Source organism: Crocodylus porosus, unplaced genomic scaffold, assembly GCF_001723895.1.
Source record: "Crocodylus porosus isolate Cpor-Errol unplaced genomic scaffold, CroPor_comp1, whole genome shotgun sequence".
Lineage (NCBI taxonomy): Eukaryota > Metazoa > Chordata > Crocodylia > Crocodylidae > Crocodylus > Crocodylus porosus.
Window position 1 is genome coordinate 41381055 of NW_017728949.1, and position 5876 is coordinate 41386930.

The window sequence follows — 5876 nt, forward strand, 5'->3', positions numbered from 1 at the left end:
CTGCAGCCTCTCATAGGGGATCCTGGAGGCCAGTGGCGAGCCTCTCCTGCCGGCCACATGCTGTGCTGCTGAGGGCCCCACTGCTGCCTGCAGGTCCTGCTCTTTCAGGCTCTTCTGGAGCAACTGCTCCCACCACACTGGCTCAGCTCTTGCCAGTTCTGAGAAGCTCCTTCCTTGTTGTCCCTCGCTGGTCTCTCCTGAGTCAGCCCACACTACCTCCTTTTATCTGCCTCCAGGTGGCCCAAGGGGCCAATCAGGGAACACGGGGGGCGGGGGGAAGGGGGTGAGTCTCTGGTGCGTGATTGCTGCGGAAAGGGAATCTCAAGTCCTCCAATCATCTTTTGCCCTTTCAAAACCCCTGGGCCAGGTCACTGCCAACCAGCCTGTCACATGTGTCACATAAAAAGCACATATATATTTGTGCTATCCTTTTTCACGAGGTCGGTGCACTGAAATAATCGGGAAATAACAGGAAGACCAGACATTTCTGAAGTCATGGAAGTCAAAGGGAGACTAATTTTACTCAAAATGCTGTTATGGTCAATACAAGTCATACACTTAAATACCTCACTACTGTGCTTCTCTGCCGTGGTGACTTAAAAAACATTATGGTGCCATGGGAAATAATGTTAATTTTCTGATCTCCAGCTGGAGTTACAGTAGGGCATATTTCCAGCATTAGTGTAGGTTAAAGAAAGAGCTAGTTCTGTTGTTAGATTAATATATTAATTTAAAAAACAATTTACAGTTGTCTCAAGTTTATTCATTTTCCATATGTCACTATGTGTTAATAATACAGTATCTGCAAGACATTTTTAAATGATTGGCACTTGGTATAAACTGATGGAATCCATTTGGTACAATTATGATATTGGTTTACTCTATTTTCTTTACTAAACAGACATTCAACACCTAACTCACGGTACAGGATATTAGGTTACAGCCAGATGATACTTATTATTCTGAAAAGCCATTTAGAAAAAAACAGATACTTGCTTGTATGAAAATGAATACATTCTCATGCAAATTCCACCAAAGGAAATTTGCAGAATTAACAAGCATGAAAATAAGGAAAGCCTGCCTTTGCTCTTTATGTTCACTTTACCAAAGTTTGTCCTCAATCTGGGAAACACATGAGTTGAGGGATAATATTTTGTTTTTACTCTGAAACAGCTATATATTGCTTGACCTGGTCTCTGACAAAAAGCCTAATGTAGTATATATTATGTATAAAGTGAACGGGATCAGGTCTCCCCAGATAAACACCATAGGGATTCAGCCATTTGGTCTGTATGAGAGCAGAATCAAGCCTTGTATTTCTATGAGAAACTGTTTAACTTGTTGACATGACTGTGACCAAAAAAGTACAAATACTTTACATTGTATACCAAGCAATGGTCAAGATGGAATGATGTAGTGATTTTAACTGTACTGCTTTATAGAGTAGTCAGTAAGGCTTGGGACAGACATTCAAAAAGTCAGAGCCTGAACTGACTCACTCTTTGCAGGTTAGTCTAAGTTGCACAGCTTAAATGATTAATAACTGGACAGACATTCTCTGTTAAATCAGGAAATGGAGGCACGTGCCTGCAGTGGCTCAAGCCAGAAGCTGAGGGGTGCCAGAGCATGCTTGGTAGCCACTGTCAAAGGGGAGGGAAGAGAGACTTCCTCCAAGGTTCTCACCCCTTCCTGCTGGAGCGGAGGGGGGCATAGCTAGGGCTAGCAGGAACACAAGGTGCCAACCACCAGTCTCTGGGGGGTTGGGGGTGGGATGCGGCTGCTGCTGCTAGACTGAGGAGTGGGGATAGGAAAAAAGTCCTTTCTCTGAAGCCAAGCATGTATTGAACACCGCAATTTGCAAAGCATACAACAGGGAACTGCCAACAATCTTAGCCTAAGCTAAGATACTGGCAAGTAAAACACAGCTTACACAATTTAGTCTAACTTAAAACGTAAAGCAGGAAGATGAGAGAAAGCCTTGCATAAGTCTTACTGATCCCGAAGGCAGAGTTCCTCCTTATAGCCAGGCATTCAGAAAGGCTTTGTTTAGGTTTTACAAGTTTTGCTTTATAATGTAAATGTAGCTCTCTGCATTATTTGGTCTACAACTTCCCTTAACACCATCTCTAGCACATATGTGTGACGATAGTCAAGTCTTTGCCAACACTTCTCAGCTCTCAGTCTGGTCCTGCAGGTCTTAGCTCTGGGCTCACAGGTGCAGGTCTTGGATCTGCACACAGGGGACTAGCTTGCCTTTCTCCCCTGCTCCGGGACCACTGTGGAATTAATCTCCTCCCTGGATGCATGCAAGCTGGACAGAGGGAGAAATTAACTCCATCTCTGCCTGGCTGCAGGAAAGCCGTGGAGGTGTGGCTGAGGCTGACAAATCCCAGCCGTGGTCTGCAGGGTTTACCAGCAGAGGGGAGAGGAGATGGAGGGAGCAATTTGTCTCAGGGGTCATAGCAGGCCAGCGTCTGGCCATGCCCCACTCCTGGCTAGAGAGCAGAGTGGAGGGGCCAGCCCACCTCTCTGGAGCAGAGCCCAGCCCAGCGAGCATGCCAGGATGCTGGGAGTCTCTGATTTAATTTAAACCAGCAAGAAGTCTAGGACAAACATTGCATAAACCAGTTTAAGCCACATCAGTGAAGTCTGATACTACGTTCAACCAGGTTTATCTCAAACGGGTTTCGGCCATTTTCAGACTGGTTTATGTGCACTGAATGTCTGTTCTCTTACAGGTTTAAACCAGTTTCTGATCACTGGTTTATGTGTAATGACTGTCCCTAGACTAAGTGGTGTTCTTACAGCAGCTGGCATTTACAACTAAAGGTCTGAACTGTATTTTCATAGGCTTACAACTTATCCAGCTGAAAAGGTATTTCAAGTATATAATAATTTTATTTTTATTTTTGGGTAGGTGGCAAAGAAACACTGGGGGAAACGTTACTTTAGTGAATTATCTCTTTCTAACAAGTGGGGATATTTGCCAGTGATTTTTTTATAATTCAAACCTCAAATGAAATTTGACCAGTAATTAATCCATAGCATGATCTGCTTGGTATATTGTCATGCTTGCACTCTCCATTTTTGATCATCATTGGGTCTCCAGTCCCATGTTTCAGGGAGATTATGGTCTTGCTTTGTAAAATAAATAAATAAATAAATTCCAAGTTGATGAGATATAGACGTGCCACAGAGATTTTTATAACACTTTTATTGTTGAATTTTTAGGTCTTCAGCTCTATGCACAGCCTGAGAAAATGTGCTTGTGTGTTTGGAGGGGGAAAGGGAGGAGGATACTATGTGGGGACTTAATTCCTCAGTCACAGATTGTGTGGAGGTGGTGGACCCACTACATGTAAGGATACTGGCCCCTTAAGAGTCTTGTATGAACGTAACCATATTGGCTGTGGGCAATTCTATATAAAGTTGTCTCCCAGTTGCATCTTTTAGTTTCTTTATGAATAAAGTTAATCTGTTCCTGGAAGGTAGCTACAGCTCCTGTACTGAACCTGCAGACAACAGACTACTTGGCAAGCTATTATTACAGCCCTAAAGATGTACTCCTGTACCCTGAAGGAAAACGCTGGGGAATTTAGCCTGTATATGCATGGTTCCACTGTTGATTTCTCCCTAACCCAAATAACACCCCTCCACTGCAATAATTGAAGCCTCTGAAGCATGACTCCACAGCATGCCCAGGAAACAACGCCCCTCCTCCTGCTTTCTGAGTTCCTCCTCCGTAGCAGAATATTAGACTGCTTGCAGCTGTATGTACCTGGGGCAGGGGTTTTCCTTAAGGGTTCAGACATAGCCAGGCATGCCTGGCTGTGTCGGCACTCAGGTCTCAATCCAACAAATACTTAGACATATTTTAAGCATGCGAGTTATCCCTTTGAAGCAAAAAGGGTTCCTCATGGTTCAATGAACTAAGCTCATAGAAAATAGGAGAGAGATGTTGAGAGGTCATTTAGTCCCTCCATTACCCCAAGGCTGGATGGTGATCCCACAGGATCCCTCAGGAATCTGTTTCTGCAGTTAACTATCCACGTGAGCAAATATTTTCAGGATCATGGCTTTAACTTGTAATAACATCCATGCTTATATTTGGTTTGGGTTTAAACAAGTTCTGTGAGAGATTTCCCACAGATAGAGCCACCATCATCAATCTCTTGAGAAGCAAGGACAACATAGGTCAGTCATGTTACTCTTGTGATGCTCACATCTGTGAAAATGTCACGCTTATGTGAAGAGATCTTCAAAAGGGCAGAATCTGGCCATGTTACTCTTACAAACCACACTTTCCTTTTCCTCCCTTGCTTTTTCTATCTGCCTTTAATTGTCTTTGGTGAAATAGTATATAAGCTAAATAGAATTTATAAACAACAGGAGGGGGCAGGCTTAAACTGACAAAAAGCAGGAAAATCAGACTAGCTCTAAGTCTGAAAACTCAATTCTTAACTCATGGTGTGTGCAGGAAATGCAGCACATATGACATATGTGCTCACCTGGTGCTAGAGATCCCTGCACTTTGGCATAATGGAGGACTACAAGGACAGAGATTCAGATTTTAACCCTTAGTTACCTGGTATAGATCCTTTTAAAGTGAGCCATTAAAGCTGACTTATATTTCACAATTAGGAGACATTCAGGATATCTACCACTTGCTATTATTTTAATAAAAATAATACATTTTACTTAATAAATATTACAGTAATGTAGTAGTGATGATGTATCTGTGATGGTCCAGAGAGTATGTAAGGGGTATGTGAGGAATGCTGTGCTTGCTCAGACTTGAGGAAGGCCATTTTATGTCCAAAATTTGAATTACGGTTATGTTTGACTAGCGTTTTCTGCAAAAATAAAAGTAAAATTTTCATTATATAAAGCCCTTCACTTAAAGGATTTATAATAAAATTCCTGGGGTTAATCACTTTTTCAATGATCCTGAGACATATGAATGAGTTAAATCTCAATAAACTCATGGAAGAATGAGTTTATGGAAGAATGAAAGGAAGATTTAGATAGCTAGTGGACTTAAACAATATTTTTGGATTAAATGAAATAGTCTGTTTGAGGCAAAACATTTTTTTCCTCATTTTACAGACCTCCATCCCCACAAAAATTTCTGTTTTGCTTTGATCTGAGTTACATTTCTTTTCTTTTCTTTTTAAATAAAAATTTTGGTCACTGAACTAAAAAATCCATTATTTGTCCAGTTCTATGTGCAAGTTCTTGTAATTTTGTTCAGGCCTCAAAACACACTTCCTCAGAACCTTTAACTTTTACTCACATTTCCAATCATTTTTATTGAATTTTTTCTCTATTTCATGTATTTTCGGGACAAAATATGTGTTGCTGTAAGTTATTGTAAACCAAGCTCTGAGGGGCAGAGCAATATTTTTGCTGCTGCTGCTTCTCATGTCCTTGTCATAAACCTAGATGTTTTCCCAGAATTGTGCAAAAGCGATGGCTCTTTCCATTGCTGCTGTGGGGTTCTCCTTCATACAGGTCTCACCAAGGAGTCAGTGGATGAGCAGGTGCTATATAGTCTGCACTTCACCTCATTCGTATATATTTGTGTCATTAGAGTAGCCTCATTTGATCATGTTTGTTTAATGTCTTCTAGTTTGTGTGCATTGGTGATTCAGGCATAGTCATGTTGGCCAGTCTAGATCAGCACCTCTTGGAAGGTCCTCCTAGGGTTCTAGGTGCGTTTCAGAGCACCTAACTGAGTGTAATCTGTCTTTCCGTAACCTCAGTTGCACCATCAGCTATTATCTTTTTCTTTTTTTGCAAAGTCTTTATATTAAAAGTCACAACTGCAAATTTCACATTTCAAATTTCACATTTCAAATTTCACTAAATAATGAAGT